This window comes from Sciurus vulgaris, assembly GCF_902686455.1.
Source record: "Sciurus vulgaris genome assembly, chromosome: 13".
In the NCBI taxonomy this organism is placed as follows: domain Eukaryota; kingdom Metazoa; phylum Chordata; class Mammalia; order Rodentia; family Sciuridae; genus Sciurus; species Sciurus vulgaris.
In genome coordinates, this window is record NC_136474.1 from 29,909,393 (window position 1) to 29,925,082 (window position 15,690).

Sequence of the window (15,690 nt, forward strand, 5' to 3'; positions counted from 1 at the left end):
AAAGCAAATTGGTTAGCATTCAGGACACCTTCATGCATTGGGATTTCGTTGACAGGAATTCAGAGGTGCTGAGAGTTCCCTGGACTCGCTAGGCCCACTTCCTTACAGGAACCTTACTTTACAGGAAGGGCAGCACGAAACTCACCTCCTCCTCCCAGATGTCTTGTGAAATGAGATTGCAGAGGTTACTCAAGTGGCATGTGTGCAGGCTGTGCACAGAAGTCTGTGTGTGTTGTGTGTATGTGGAATGTGAGATGTGTGTTGTGGGATGTGTGTGGGTATGTGTTATTTGTGATGTGCATTGTGTGATGCATGTGTGTGTGTCTTCATGTGATGTGTGTGCTCTGTATGTGGGGTACATGTGACATGTGTGATGTTTGTATGTGTGGTACATCTGTGTTCTGTGTGTATGTATGGTGTAGTGTGTATGTGATGTGTCTGGTGTGTACCCATGTCTGTATGTGTGAGGTATGTGTGATGTGAGTGTGTAGTAAGTATATTGTGTGTGGTATTATAGGATATGATTGGTGTGTGTGTGTTGTGCATGTGGTGTGTATGTGGTATGTGTACAGAGTGTGTGGTGTATATGTAGTGTTGGCATGGAGTGCGTGTGAGTGCAGATTGTGTGGTGCATCTGTGGAAAGTGTGTAGTATATGGTGTGCAATTGATGTGTAAGTGCTGTCTGTGGTGTGTTTATGTGAGGTGTGTGGTGCGTGTCTGTGATGTGTGACTGTGGGATGTGTGTGTATGTGTGTGGTGTATCTGACTCTGTGTGTATGGTATGAATAGAATGTGTGTGTGTGACTGTGTAGGGCATGTATGGTACACATTTTGTGTTGGTGTGTGCATGTGTGTGGTCTGTTTAAGAGGAGTGTGTGGTATATGTGTCTGTGGTTTGTGGTGTGTATGTTATGTATGGTGTATGTGACCTGTGTATGTAATATTGTGACATATGTGTTGTGTGTATTGTGTGTATAGGGTGTGGTATATTGTTTGTACACATATGTGTGGTTTGTGTGTGGGGTGTGTGGCACTTATGTGTGGTCTGCATGTTACATGTGTGATCTGTGGGTATATGTGATATGTCTGTGGTGTGGGTATTTATGTAGTATAAGGCATGTGTGTGTAGTGTGCATGTGATGTGTGTGAAGTGTGTGTGCAGGTATAATTGTGTAGTGTGGGGTATGTCTAGGGTTTGTATGTGAGGTGTGTGTGATGTGGGGCGTTACGTGACGTGTGTTATGTGGATGTGATATGTGGTATGTGTGTATGGTGTGCATGGCGTATTGGTATGTGATGTGTGTATGTGACCTATATTTTGTGTTGTGTATGGTGTGTATTAGAAGTGTGCAGTGTTTGTGTATGTGTTATCTGCATGGTGCACGTGTGTGTAATATGTATGATGTGTGTGTTTATGGCATGTATGTGTGTGTGGAATGTGTATTTATGGATGTGGGCAAGGCTTCTGACTCTTAGTGCCTCTGTTTCCTCGATCATAAAATGGGAATACGGTATCCCCCCTTGTCTGCAGTTTTGCTCTAAGATTTCACTTATCTGTGTTCAACATTGATCCGAAAATATTCAATGAAGAATTCCAGAAATAAGCAATCTGTAAGTTGTCACAAGTGGCAGGTGGAATGTTGATTCATCCTGCTCCCCCGTGCTGGGGACAAGCCTCCAGCGTATCCACACTGTATCACGTGATCAGCTCGTGCTTGCCATGTAGTCCTATGGGACTCTCGCCTGCGTGAACCCCCCATGCCTTGCTGAGCTTTAAGCCGATTGGTTCCCGCCTAGCCTCCACCCTACATAAAAGCTGTGTGACTTCCTCAATAAATGAGTTCCTGCTATGACTGGAGTCCCTGAAGGGTCTGATTGTGCTCTGCCCAGAGGGCTGGGTGCGGGCAGTCAGTCAGCCCTACCTTTCCCAGTCTGACCTTGTTGGGGAGTGCTCCCTTTCCTTGTTGCTGGTTGAGAAGAGCAAGGGGGCTTAAGACCCCGACATCTGCGCCCAACATGGGGCCCCTCAAGCCTGATCTGCAGCCAAAGCGAAGAGGCAGCTTTGAAACTGGAAGTACCGGCAAATGGGGCCAAGCGAGTTCCTAGGTAAGGGCATCCCTGAAAAGATGGGGCAAACACACACCACACATGGTGACCCTGCACTCTCAGCTCTTAGACTCATGCTGAAGAGTAGGGGCCTTGAGTGGTCTGATACACAGGCGGAAAAAACCTGGGACACCTTTACTCGGGTGGCCCCTTGGCCAGTGGACAGTCTTTTTGACTGGTCCACATGGGATCCTGTAAAACAACTTGTTAGGAAGAAGGAAATCAATTTACGGGAGGGTCCCCCATTGGGAGTCTACCCTACATTATCTGCCCTTAAGGCCTGCTTCTCTCCAGGATCTCCCAAAGGGGGCTCCAAGTTTCTCCCCAAAGAGCCGCCACCTAAAGATGATACTGGGAGAGAACTCACTGACTCTAACCTCCCCCCTCCCTTCCCGGTAAATGTTAAAATGTTAGTTTGGGAAGGAATGACTACAGATCAGAAATTGGCCTGTGCAGGGATGAAAGATTGCTCCATGGGAAGGTGGATTGTGGCTGCCAAAGATATTGGCACACAGCTTCCATGAGCAAGCGGGCAGACGGAAAGGGATTCCTTATCTTCAAGTCTCTTCTTTCTTGTGCTTCTATGCTCTTCCTGCAAACTCAAATGCCTCCTTCTTCTCCCCATCTTAATCCCTCCTCCTCCTCCAACTTGGGCTCAACTGTTTCTGCTTCCATTCCCCAGCTCAGGCCACCTAGACCTCCTGCCATAAGGTCCCACATACACCGGTGTGGAGGGAGTAACCAGCCCAACCATCAGTGGCATGTCCCAGTAAGGAGTATAATACAGCAGCCCCATTCCCCACAAGTAGTGGGAGATAATTGTTTCACAATTTTCTGCATCCAAATCTGAATTGATTACTAACAGGGAAAAAGGGTTAAAATGCCCTAGGCATCAAGTTTCTGCTAGAACATTTTAGCCCCTTTCAGATCCAGATCTCAGTCAAGGCTTACATTGAAATGTAAATAGAGAAAGCCTGAAGACTCAGTAGGAGACCAGTCTCAAACCCAAGGAAGAAAAGAAAGGTAAAAAGAGTCTTACGTAAACTCCAGCAAAAGTAAATTTTATGGTGCTTTACTAAAGTAATTAACAGCTGTATCATTTTTCCAGGACTCTTGTTTTTCTTGGAATTCTACATTTTTTTTTTTGAGCTCATGACTTTTTGATCAGTTCTATTTTTTTAATATTAAAAATAATTTAATATTTTTTATTCAACTAGAGTTTTTGAACATCTGTTACATTGCAATGGAGATTCACCTATAAAGTTACAAGTCCTTTGATTTTGTGTTATTTGTATGTCGTGCTGTCTGATGTCATGTTTTGTCTGTATCAAAACTGAGCGCTCTTAAAATTAAAATTTAAAAATGGATCCAGATACTTCTAATTCACATGATTTAAAAAGGTTCAATTCAAATTGGGTAAACTAATAAAAGTAAGATGTCTTTGAAAATAACTCACAAGTCTCTAGGTAGTCAAACTAATAAAATGTTGATGTTAATAAAATGTCTAACATTAATTTTTCTAGGACTTTCCTTCAACAAGAAAAGATGGCAAATACTGTTCAGGACACTTGTCTAATATCTTGACTAAAAACAAGGTTACTAAGAGTTATGTCCTAACAGGTACAATTCTATATACAAAGGGTTCCAAAAGTTTTAACTGTGTTTCAATTAGAGTACTATAAATAACAAAATATTTAATCTTATTAAAATGGAGTAATTTATATAAATTAAGAACTTTCTTAAGAGTTGTTTCAGAATGTGAACAAAAAGTTCAACACATAGGAAAGAAAAAAATAAAAGGTTCTAAATATGGAAATATATTTAGTGAAAAACAAAATGTTTCTGGGTAAGAAAGTACTTATGTGATAAAATACATGAGGGTCTAAGTAAGTGCTAAGAAAGTCTGTAAAGGGCAAGTTTCAACAAGTTTGCATGTAACAAAGTTGGTTGTATGTATGTGAGACAGTTAAAGCTATTTAAGGTTATTCCTAAGGTGAAATACTAATGTTCTGATATAAACCAAAGTTTAATCTATATGGTAAAATGACAAGGACTTCTTAGAAACACTCATTTACTCTTAGCTTTGTATCTGTTGGGTTTTATTATTTAGAACAATCAGTCTTGATGGTTGAGGTTTGTGCAGTTATGGTTGGACAGCTGTTGGAGTATTGTGCTACATTAGAGTCTAAATTTTCTTTAAAAACTAAATTTAGTAATATAGGAGTGTCAAGGTAATTGTGAAATGGTCACTCTTTGTATGTTGAATGTGTTCATATTTTCCAGGTATACAAGTTTTTAAAACAGGAAATTTATCAAGCTGCTGTTTTCCAGATTAAACTTGTCTATAATGGTAATTTTAAACTTATAAAGAGTAAATTTTATTGGGGATTTATTTCTGTCATTTAGTGTTCTATTATAGGACCTGTTCTGATAGGGTATATATAAAATTTGTTACTTTTTACACTGAGATAAAAATTTTAAGTGTAAATTATTTCTAAATGTTTGAGCCTGATTTGTTTTAAGGTTAATATTGTGAAATATGAAAACTTTTTGCCACTTTGCCACACAAAAGGAAAGTTAAAAGCTCTCTCAGCCTTTCTTTAATTCATGTTTTAGATATAATGTTAAATTGTGTTAACTAATGTTCATATAGACTCAGGAGTCAATATATGTAAACTTCTTAAAAGGACATTTAAGAAAGAGTGTAATGCACAGAAGCAAAAATGGGACAACAATGACTGAGATTGGGGTCTCTGACCTCATGACTTTGGACAGTGGACTTCCTTGAGAGCTACACAGAGCTTCTAACATTGCACTTTGCAGCTCTAGCATCTTAGATCTACAGGCTCAACTTGATTCCTTGGCCACTGTCGTCCTGCAAAATCGTCATGGTTTGGATCTGCTAACGGCGTAGGAAGGAGGGCTTTGCCTGTTCCTTGGTGAAGAGTGCTGTTTCTACGCCAACTGCTCTGGCATTGTACAAGATAAAAATCAAAACCCCACAAGAAGATCTGGAACGTTGTAGGAGCGAGCTCCACTCTAATTTCCTCTGGACTGGGTTACATGGGTGGCTCCCCTACCTCCTCCCACTTAGGGGACCGCTAATCACCATTTTCCTTGTGTTCACCTTTGGGCCTTGCATAATCAGTAAGCTTATCCATTTACTGAAAAGCCAGGCTAAGTCTGTGCAGCTCATGGAGGTCCGACAGCATTATACCGCCCTTCATAATGATGATTGGGAGCCCTCTAGGATCATGAATCACTCGTGCCCTATAGGACACTGGGGTCTAAGTGTCTCTCCCTTAAGTCCTGCTCCTCCTGAGGGGCCCGCCTGAAGTGCTAAGGTGGTAGTCAATGACGGGTAAGATCCTCAGAGGAGGACAACCTAAGACAGGTACACCTTCGAGTAAGGCAGACCCCCAAACTGCTAGGGTGATGTTCCATGACGGGTAAGGCACTCCCAGGGGCAACCTAAGACAGACACACCCTTAATATAAAAACAAAAAAGGGGGATATGTTAGGACTAATCACACGTTAACTAACTCAGGCTGACTCCTTACTTCCTGGCGAGTAAGCAAGATCAAGGCCTCAAAGGCGGTTTCAAAAGTTAATGATGATAAATTGGACCACCGTCAGGGATTGGTTAACAACAGTTCCGTCAGTCTGATCTTGTTGGGGAGTGTCCCCTTCCCTTGTCGCTGGTCGAGAAGAGCAAGGGGGCTTAAGACCCTGACATCACTGAGCCTCACTTTTCTTATCTGTAATATGGAAATAGATAGTAATGACAATTCCCAGGGATTTTGTAAAGATTACGTGACATAATCTAAGAAACCCCCTGGGAAAAGTTCAGCCACTGAAAACAGATACTATTGCTCCTCAGGCTTCACTTCTTAGCTCTCCATGCAGGAAACTGCTTCCCCAGAGTTCTGAGCGCTTCCTTCATGGTCCCGGCCTTTGCAAATGCAGTTCTGACTTCCTGATCTCCTTTTATCCCTTTTAAGACCTGATAGATCATCCTCCTTATCTTTCAGATTTCAACTTTGCAAGGTGCCTGTCAATTCTCCAATCTGAATCAGCACAGCTCAACCAGCCCTGAGTCACTGCCTCTCCTGTTCTGTTATGTACCCTGTATGTTTGTTATCTCAATTTCCATTTGCACACTCACTTCTCAAAGACGATGCACTTCTTCAAACATCTCTGTGGAGCCTCCTACTACCTGGATCCCTGAACCCAAGCAAGCCTCCCCTTCCCGAGGCAGCAGCTGAACAGCAGCTACTGAACAGCGTGGGGCCCAGGCGGTAGGGCATGGCCCAGCACAGAGCGAATGGGAATCAAAGGAGCCATTTAGAAATGCCAGCAACGTCGTTCAAGACCTTGTTTGAAGAGCCAGCAGCCACCGGTCTCTAATCAATTTTCCAAAAGACAGAGTGGAAAATCAAAAGACATCAAAACGACACCTGTTTTATTTTCAACCAAGGAAAACATCCCGGTGTCATCTTCCACGACAGTCAGGCTGTGACCCGGTTATGGAGGTCACATCCCTCTCAGAGGAAGCTTGTGGGTCACCCGGAGTGACACTCATCAGGGGAAGCACCTGGATCAGAGGTAACTTCCTCTCCCTTGGATGTCTCCACTGTGGATTTTCTTTTTCTAAACATACAGTGTTGTCTGCATCTCTGGATCAACCTGGAGCTAACCAGTGTGAAAACACAAAATCAGCTCCCACGTGTTCCCTTAAGGATTGCATTTTTATGGAAACAATGCAACATTCATTGGTAAGAACTCATGAGAAAGACAAAGAGGATGACTTTGTGCACAGATCTCACATTCACACCAAGGAAAAGCCACTTTATGTCCAAGAAATGCTATACAAAGAACTTTGCAGTAATCCACAGAGAGAAACAGGTGGGGAGACCAAGCCATCAAGGAGAATACACTGTTACAAAGAGTAACAAGGAGCTCATGGAACATGAGTGGGGCCACATGACACTGACGGCACTGCTCAGATTTTCTGCTCCTGGCTGGGATGTGACCCTCAGAGAGGAGAGGACAGACTGAGGAGGATGCTTGTCTGTGGGGGAGGTAGTCTGTGTGCTGACTGAGACGTCATTATTGTCAGAGCCTGCATATTTGCCCTTCCTTAAAGTCCCTCCCTCTGTATCTAAAGCCATCCAGACAGGACAGCCCAGGACAGTGTACTAGTCAGCCTTTAGTTACTGTAATAAACATGTGAGGCAATCAGTTTATGAAGAGAAAAGGTTTATTTTGGCTCACAGTTTGGGAATTTCAGTTCATGGTCACATCGCTCTATTGCTTTTGAGCCTGTGGTGAGAGAGCACATCATGTTGGGAAGGAGTTGCAGAACAAAAACACCCACCTCATGACCAGGAAAAAAGGAGAGAAAAGAGGAGGGGCTGGAGTTCCACTTTCTCCATTAAGGGCACACCCCCCAGTGACCTAAGGACTCCCCTTTAGGCCCCCTCACCGTAAGGTTCCCCACCTCCCAATATCACCTGGCTGAGGATCAAGTCTTAAACACCTAGACCTTTGAGAACTAGTCTAGATCCGAGCAATAGCAAGATGAGGAGAGAATTCTGATTGACATCAGCTGTATACGTGGCTTACTGTCTTTAATCACCCTTCTGCAAAATCAGCTCATGTTCCATCAAGATATAGAACGACTTATCAATTGACAAATTTTTATTGAGCTTTACTATAAGCAAAGCACAGAGATAGGCCCCAGGCATGATTCCAAGATAGAATATGTCCCCTCTCCCCCAACTGAGGGGCTGACAACAGTTACAGTCAGCTTTCCTGAACCACAGCCCTCAAACCTCATGTGGAATCTTCTCGTTCACATAATAGAACTGTTGGGTCATCATTTTGTGACAAGAACCGAGAACTGTTGCCAAAACCATCCTTTGTCTCAGAACTATGAATCCCAAGTGCGACAGGCATGTCTGTGTGGCATCTGGCTACTTTTATTCATAAAGTTCTCATTTACCTTTCTATTCCTTCAAATGTGATTTTTAAAAAAGTATATGTATATGTGTGTGTGCATGTATTCCATATGTAGTTCCAGAGAAGATTCAAGCTGAGTTACATGGATATTTATGATGAAATAAAAGAAAGTGAAATTAAAGAAAGGAGGGAGATAAGAAAAGAGAAAATGAGTGTACAGAGTGAAGAATAAAGTCAGAATCATCTCGGGGGCAGGTACTTTTTTTATTGCAGTAAAATTTACGTAACATGAAATCTGCCAGCTCAACTACTTTTGATAGACAATTTCAGTGACAGAAAGGAGATTCATGTCACTGTGCAGCCATTGCCACCATCCAGCCAGGGTTTTTTCCCTCATCTTGCAAAAACTGAAACTGTCCCCATTAGAAACATATTCCGTCCCTCCTCGGCTAAGGGAATCACACAGTTCTTGTTCCTTTGTGCCTAGTTCCTTCCACTGAGCAGAGAATCTCCATGGCCCATCCTTCTTGAGGCAGTACCAGCAACGCACCATTTTGTGTGAATGTACCAGAGATCCGTGAATCTGTCTTTTACATTATGCACTTCAACCTCCATGTTTATATAAATGTCATGCCTATCAGGCATGCTTTACATAATTATGAAGTCATAATCCTGGCTAGTGGAGGAGACCACTGTAATATCAAATAGAATTATTATAAATCCCCTCACAAATAACTCAACCTCCTGGGTGTTTTGCTGGGTTTTCTCCTGTTTTTTTCCTTTCCTACCTTAAATTATGGGCATTGTTTCTCACAGTCTAAAATTTCTGCGCTCCCTCTGGGCAAGGAGTGAACATCATAATGGCCGCTTTCTGCTACTGTTGTCTTTTAAGATCTAAGTGACCAGAAACCATTGCTGAGGCTGACTTTGAACTTACAATGCTCCTGCGCTGCTGGGATTACAGGGGTGTGCCACTGCGCCTGCCTGTGCCCGGTTTTTTCCTTGAGAACTGCGAGGTGGTCCTTTATCAATACAAGGAGGAATGGGACATAAGATTTCAGGTGCAGAACTCAAAAGTTCTGTGTGAGATATTTTTAAATTGAGCAATGCCGTCGGGGCCCACGTGGAGGGGCAAAGTGTGACATTGATCCTGCCGATGTGGTTTTTGGTTGACAGCTCAGAGGTGCTGGTGGATATTTTAGAATCAGTCACATAACGTTGTTACTTAAATCTCGGAGATTAACGAGAACAAAGGGCATAGAGAAAAGATTAGAAGACCCAGATTCACACTCTCAGGAGCTCCAACACTGAAAAGTTAGGGAGAGAAGATAAGGCAAGACAGAAACTGAGCGGCCTGTGAGCTGGCAAGGAAAACCAGGGGAGCATCACACGTGGGAACCCAGAGAAGACAGCTTTCCCTGTGCTGGGCCCAGGAGGAGGGGAGCTAGGAGATGAGAAGTACCCATGGTAGGTCCATGGAGCCATGGCCAGTTGATGGTGGGGACGGGGAACCCTCATTCGACCTTTTTAACTAGAAGGTGTTTTAATCAGCTTTTTCACTGCTGTGACTTACAGACGGGACCAGCACAACTGCAGAGGAGGAAGAGTTCACTTACGGGCTCACAGTTTCAGAGGTCTCAGTCCATATACAGCCAGCTCCAACATGGTGAAAGAATATGGCAGAGGGAAGCAGCTCACATGATGACCAGGAAGCAGAGAAAGAGAAGTCTCCACTCACCTGATACAAATATGTACCCTGTGACCCTGCCCGCAGTGAACCACTTCCTCTAGTCACACCCCACCTGCCTCCAGTTACCACCACTCAGTTAATCCCATCAGGGACTAATTCACTGATTGGGTTAAGGCTTTGACCCAATCATTTCTCCTCCAAACCTTCTTGCATTGTCTCACACATGAGCTTTCAGGGGACACCTCACATCCAAACCACAAGAGAAAGTGAATAGAGTGAATAGAGGCCAGGAAGTAGAGGTAGTGATAGTGAGTAAGGTTCAGGAGAATTCTGTTCACCCAAAAGAAGATTGGAGAAACAAGATGATAGAACAAATAAAATAAAATGAAAAATTTTAAAAAGATGGTAGTTGGAAATGGATGATAGTGAATCAAAGGCATTTTTGTACAATCAAGAGAATATTTGTAGGTGGATGACAATGTTTACCAAACATGGTCATTTTTATATTAGAATGTTTGCCATCAATTTACTCTCTTTGTTAAAACCAAAAACAAAATACAAAAACCCAAGAGCACACCAGATTACTAGACCACTCAATATAGTCATGAACATAAAAAATAAGCTATCAGGACAAAAAGATAGTAGATAAATAAAACTCAAGGAAGGAGCATGTAAACTTTGGTAAGTGCCTCCTATGGAACAGATTTGATTCACACGCTTGGCTTAACTTTTGGAACAATAAAGAACAGGAGCTTATATTCTTGTGGAAAAAACACAACACTAAACTGGGAAGTCAGTAAACTGCATAGTGTATTGGGTACACATGGCGACAGGAAAGTGTACAGCAAGAATCCTCAGAAAGGTTTTTGTTTTTTTGATACAGTTTATTGAACCCAAGCATGCTTAACTACTGAGTCACATCCCCAGCCCTCTTGTATTTTAGTTTGAAACAGGGCCTTGCTACGTTGCTGAGGCTGGCTTTGAACTCTCATCCCTCCTGCCCCAGCCTTCCAAACCACTGGGATTATGGACATGTGCCATCGCACTGGGTTTGGAAGTTCACAGTAGCTCAGAGATAGAGTGAGTACCCTTGGGTTCAATCTCTAGTACCATGAAAAAGAAAAAAAAAAATCCTTTTAACTATTGTTAAGTGTGTTATTTCCTGTGGCTTGAGACCCCACAAAGACCACCAGAGACCACGATCAATGCAAGCAACAAAGAGTCATTTAATAGCAAGCTGGAGCCTGGTCCTCCACGCACTCGGTAACCGGTGACGCTAAGAGGCCCCGAGCCCTTGTTTAGCAGGGTTTTTATAATGAAAGGCAAGCAGTTTTATAGTGCTCTTTTTGATTGGCTAACATATAAAATTGTATACAAAGCATGTCATTTTAAGTTGTGGGTCACCCTGACCTCCGAGAGGAGGGTCGTCATTATCTTTAAGTTTGCTTTTGTGCCAGCAAGGTTTGCTTTTGGGTCAGTCACCTAGCCTTTACAGATAAGATAAGAGACAAAAATTCTTTGCAGCTTTTATGAGGGGTTGAGGGCAGTTTGGGAAGAGCCTCGTATTTGTATTTACACAGGTGCGGGCTCTTTCTATCTTTACAAGTGTACAGTTCAGTGGCATTAAGCACATTCACAGTATAATGCAATCATTATCAGCATCCATCTCCAGAACATTTTTCATCTTTGCAAAATGAAATTTCGTATCCACAGAAAAACTCCCATTTTCCATCCCATAGTCAACAGGGATGATTTCTCATTCAAACAGGCGTGTCATACAGTGGAACTTCTTGCAGCAGTTGAGAAGGAGGCTCCTCCAAATATATGAGGAGGGACATTTCTCCAAAGCACCATTTTCATATTCACTTAGCATAGTGAGAAAAGACAATAGTGAATGTAATGTTCTGTCTGGAAAGGGCTCCACTCCAGTGGTGTGACCCCCAAAGCCTCAAATGACTCAGCTGGTAGGATCTTTGAGGAGACCATGTGACTCAAGCTTCTTATTTCACAGATGAAAAAAATCTAAATTTTAGGAGTCGACATTAACTTTTAAAAACAGGAATATTTAGAATAGGGTTTTCTTTACCTTCCTCCCAAGGTGAATCAAATAGCTAGGAGCAAATGAATGTACCATATGCACCACAATTTGATTTTAGGAACTGTGCTTCTGTATTCCTTTTGCCAAAGTTTCAGGACAGTTTCTGAGATGAGGCTTAAAATGGAGCAAATTTTAACCTGGGAAGTAGTGAAATGTTAATTTCCTGACTGTTAAAAGAACTGCTATTATTTTCCTTCCATTCGGCTTTAAAATGGCAGGACATGCATTCTGCAAGGTTTCTGGGAAGATGAAAATATACAGCATTGCTTTGGTACTGATTTCTGCCACGTCAGATGATTGTTAAACTAATATTGAAGTGTGACACCAAATCCTTAAGTCTCTGCATCTGCAGGTTTTTACCACCCAGCCTAGTAAACTGAGTCCTGGGCCTCCCACCAAGAATTGACTTAAAATCTTAAAGGACATTTTGTCGACCTATTATGTGCACATAGATTATCAAGTGTAAGGTCAGACGAACCCTCAGGTACCAGTATTTATGTCTCCTGTGCGATTTCTGCTTGCAGGTTACTCACATTTCACTATAGTTTATCACAAAGGGCATCGTGGGTTCTTCTAATGTGGCCTGGTTTAGGAAAGGGCTGGATACACGTTAATGGGACTTCAGTTTCTCTCTTACACTCATTTTCTTCTGCTCTGCTTTCTTCCCCCTCTCCTTTTCTCTGTCTTCCTCACTCTCATCTCCTCTATCTTGACCTCCCTTTTGCAGACACTGCTGCGGTTTGCCATCCTGGTCCTTCAGCCACTCTAACACCCTTGGCGGCTCTTCCTGGCAAGGCTCCAGAGACCGAGTCATTTGCATACTTGGCTCTGATTGGACCAAGAGTTCACCTTCCCACCAATCCCTTGCTCCAGAGTGATTCAATGTACTGATTGGCCAGACCGGCTACATCCCCTTTCCTGCTTTTCCACGGGTCAGCATCTACTCTACCTGGCTTCCTGCGCTGAAAGTCCTTCTAGTTCGTGGATAGTGTCCACAGTAGAGGGAGAACAAGAAGCACTGTTTCCAGTTGAGGGACTGAGAAATAAAGGCCAGTTACTCACCGCAGGTGCATGGATGGAATTTCAAACCTATGAATCCACTTCGGTTTTGTGAAATTGTCAAGCCTGGAGTTTTTTCCCACTGGAACCTTGAACACTTTTTCCAAATCATTCTTCAGGTTTTCCATTCACTCACGATGTGTGCAATTGGTGCTTTCAAGGATTGGGGATATAGATAGGCAACAGAAGAAATCAAGGATGGAGCCAACAACAGTTTGGGTCTTGACAGGGGAAAGAGAGGTACTCTCAAATTGAGTAATTGGAGGACAATTTAATGAAGAGACTATTTGCAAAAAGGCAAACAGATGTAGGGAATCTACAAGATGTATACATTACACTGCAGCAAGAAAGTGTGGGGCTCTTACTATCCCTCTATCTGGTGCCACCCTGAGAGGGAGCAGATACCAGACCCAGAAGAATAGAGTCATGTGAGAAAGGCCACCGTGACTGGCACAGCCAGCTTGAAGTGACCCTGCAGGAAGGGCAGCAGTGGACAGGAAGGCAGACCAGCCTCCCTACTTGCCCTCCTCCCTCTGATGTCTTGCCAGGGCTCCACTTATTTATATGAAGATTCCAGAGAACATGGGAGACAGCTGAAGCACTCCTTGCAGGTCACTTGTAGAACACAAACAAGGGAGTGGAAGAGGAAAGAGGGAATCTGGTGATACAGACAGAAGATTTAAGAAGGGAAAGCACACAGAAGTAAGGTCAACCCCAGGCAACCATTCTCTGCACCACTTTCTTCTCCCCACCAACCCCACTTCCTGCTTCCTTTCCTAACTATCCTATCAGAGAATCTGCTGCTGGACTTCTCACCTATTTGAGGGAATCAAAGATGACTGTGTCAAAAAAGTCCAGGCCAATGAGAACTTTTACTCTCTTCTGAGGAATAAAAAGGGAAATGAACTTGACTTTGTTGATCATTTTCCCATGTAGATGCCTCAACTTGGACCTAGTGTTCATTCTCAGATTTTCCTGATGGCATTGGCACCATTTCTTATCTGACTTGTATACCTGAGCCAGTGCATTTGCAGGGTCTTGTCCCATAGATGGTCAAGACTTTTACATCCTGAAAACACTGAACACACCAAGAGGAATAATGTAAGTGATAGCACATAACCTGGAAGTGCTGTGTGACTTGAGATTGGAATACAAAAATTCAACACGGATCCTCACACATAGACCAGAAAATGTCTGATCAATTGAGGGAGGGAGGGAGGGAGGGAGGGAGGGAGGGAGGAAGGGAGGAAGGGAGGAAGGAAGGAAGGAAGGAAGGAAGGAAGGAAGGAAGGAAGGAAGGAAGGAAGGAAGGAAGGAAGGGAGGGAGGGGAAAGGAAGAGGGAGAAGGGAAACAAGTAAGGAAGGGAGAAAGAAGAGAGGGAAGGAAGAGAGAGAGAAGGGAAAGAGAAAAGGGTAAAAAAGTTTTCACTCTGATAATAATGTTGAATTTTGGAAGGGCTTCAGTAAGTTTCTGAGAAACACAGTCTGAGTTTCAAAGTTTCTTGATTCACAATCAGAGAGGAACTGGGAAAATCCAGAATTATTTTATTCCACAGATATGAATAGAGGATTGCACAATAACAACTCTTCCCCAGTTTCCCTTGAATGGAGGTAAAGAGATCATCTCAGTAAGAACAGCAAGAAAAGCATTAAAGGGGGAAGGAAGTCTTGCTTTTTATTTTTTTAAATTTTTATTTATTTGTGTGGGGGATGGAATCCAGGGCTTCTCTCATGCTAGGTAACCACTCTGCCTCGGAATTGCACTCCTAATCCTTGGAAAAGGAAGTCTATGAGTCCAAAACAAAAGAAAAAGAAAAAGAAAAAAAATATATATATGCTTTGTTTACTCCCCTAGAACTCCATAAATTTGCTTTTAGTTTTTCAGAACTGCCAGTTAAGTCATGTCTTTATTTTTTCCATGAGGTATGGATACATGCATAGACACATCTGATTTGATTTTGAAGTAAGCTGAGCACACATGGTCTAAAGAATTTATAACCCATCTACAAATTGGTATGGGAGGGCTCAAGCCATAAAGGACACTGGCTGGGCACCCTAGAGGGAGGCTGTTAGAGTGGATTAAAGCAAATTCAAAGAGGAAGGACAGGAATACTCTGTTCGTTTTCCTTTGACCCCTTTTCTTAAAGTCTGAAGAGTACCATTGAGACCAATTTGCATGTACCAGAAATCTCCACAAGGAAGATTCTGGGTATGCTAAAATAAGCTCCTCTTTTGTGTATTATTCTCTTGGGTGGCAATGATTTACCTCCAAACTATCAAATAACATCTAAATTCAAATCAAGTCTAACATCAGGCATTTGAACATTTGACATTTCTCTGCATTTACTAATTTGAAAATGATCCAACATTTTCTTTCCAAAATTAATGAGCTGGACTTTATGTAGTTGGACTTTATGTAGGAAATGAGCCTTGGGACATTTTTTTTTTTTTTAAGGGAGAAATTTTAACTATTAAATCAGTGTTGGTGGGAGTGGTGGCACATGTCTGAAGTCCCAGCAACTCGGGAGGCTGAGGCAGGAAGATGGAGAGTTCAAAGCCAGCCTCAGCAAAAGTGAGGTGCTAAGCAATTCAATGAGACCCTGTCTCTAAATGAAATACAAAATAGGGCTGGAGAGGTGGCTCAGTGGTCGAGTGCCCCTGAGTTCAATTCCCCCATATCCCCACCCCCTCCAAATTTTTAAAAATCACAGTATTGGAGCTCTGGGGTGGAGACTGTGGAGTTTCCCATTCTCCAGCATGCAGTCATTATAGAAA